The 1,711-nt window shown below is 61.5% G+C and overlaps 1 protein-coding gene across 1 annotated transcript in view; it reads left to right on the forward strand.

Annotated features, from left to right (window-relative positions):
- Positions 1-1,711, forward strand: part of LOC112548717 (signal-regulatory protein beta-1-like) — a 13,708-nt gene that overhangs the window by 9,225 nt on the left and 2,772 nt on the right. The window lies entirely within an intron of this gene.

The raw sequence follows: 1,711 nt of genomic DNA on the forward strand, positions 1-1,711 counted from the left end.
TCTATGCGGCACTGGTCAGGCCGCAGCTGGAGTACTGCGTCCAGGTCTGGGCGCCGCACCTCAGGAGGGATGTGGCCAGCATGGAGAGGGGCCAGAGGAGGCCACTCGCATGGTCAGGGGACAGCAGGGCAGGCCCTACGAGGAGAGGCTATGGGACCTGAACCTGTTCAGCCTTCACAAGAGGAGGCTGAGAGGGGACCTGGTGGCCATCTACAAACTTGCCAAGGGGGACCAGCAGGCAGTGGGGGAGTCCCTGTTCCTCCAAGCACTACCAGGAGTAATGAGGAATAACGGCCATAAGTTCACGGAGAGTAGATTCAGACTAGACATCAGGAGGTGCTACTGCACTGTCAGGGTGGCTAGGAGCTGGAACCAACTTCCAAGGGCAGTGGTGCTGGCTCCTACCCTGGGGGTCTCCAAAAGGAGGCTAGATAATCACCTAGCCAGGGACATTTCACCCCAGTACTCTTTTGTGCCATGGCCAACTATGAAACTATGAAACTATAAGGGCTGTGCCTGTGCCCTGCCCCTGCAGCTGCCCAGGGTCCTGAGTGGGAGCTGGCTTGGGGATCTCAAGTAAGACCGTGCTTTCTCCTTGCAGCAGTGCTGCCAGCTGAGCTCTGCCTTCTTCTCTCCTCGTACTCCCAGGCGCAGCACTCACTCACACCAGCACTTGGATCAGAGTCTCCTTGGTGATGGTGATGGGAGCAGGAGCCATCATGACTGTCACAGCCATTTGTTTCTGTAAGAATAGGAGGAAAGGTAGAGCGGGAAAATGCCACTTGTCTGCAGGGCCAAAACAGGCGGGGATAGGCCAGAGAGGGTGGAGGATGGGCAGCGATGGACCTGGGTGTGCAGAGACCTTTCCTGCAACCGGCCTGCCCACCCCAGGGCAGGATTCACCTCCTCACCTCCCAGTGCCCAGCGCAGGCTAGTGTCTTCCAGAGATGGACTAGACAAGAGCATGGAGGGGTGCGGAGACCAGCAGCAGCAGGGGACACCCCCTCCGTGGTGCCCAGGGGTCCAGGCACGTTGAGACCTGGAGGAACCCCAAACTTCACACAGCCCCTTGCATCACAGATTGTGCACCTTTCCCTGCCCGGGGCTGCGGGTCTGGCGTGTCGGGAGCACTGGGGCCCTGGGAGCAGACCCCACGCAGGGAGCAGGAGGGGCCGGGATCCCCAGAGCCCCCAGCCCCAAGCATGCCCCCGGCTCCTGCCCCTAGGACAAGAGGTCCCAGGCTGACTCTTCTCTTTGCTCCTCAGAGCCACGGGGCTGTGGGGAAGGGCAAGAGGAGGGGTGTGTGGTCCAGTTCCCAGGGAGCCCCATCCGCTTGATTGGAGCCTGGGGCCTGGCTCCTTCCCAAGGGAAAGCAAAAGCCAGAGAGGAGCTGCTGGGATCCATTTTAGCTTCACAGGGACAAGGACTCTGGCAGGACGGAGGGAAAGATGCAGCCCTGGGTGCAGTGGCCGGCCAGCCTGCTCCTTCCCAAAGCCCTGCTCCTTTCTCCCCTCTTCCCTGCCCCATGGGGTAATCCCAGTCCTGCTGCTCCCCTGGTGCAAGTGTCGGGGCACCCAGGGGCTGGTGCGGGTGTGCAGCCCTGGAGGCAGCCTGGGCATACCCCGTGGGAGGCACGTTCAGTTGAGGGAGAGGGGGCAGTTCAGTGTGTGGGGGTGAAGTCCTGTCGCCACGAGCGCAGCAGGCCCCTGCC

This window comes from Alligator sinensis, unplaced genomic scaffold (genome assembly GCF_000455745.1).
Source record: "Alligator sinensis unplaced genomic scaffold, ASM45574v1 scaffold657_1, whole genome shotgun sequence".
In the NCBI taxonomy this organism is placed as follows: Eukaryota; Metazoa; Chordata; order Crocodylia; family Alligatoridae; genus Alligator; species Alligator sinensis.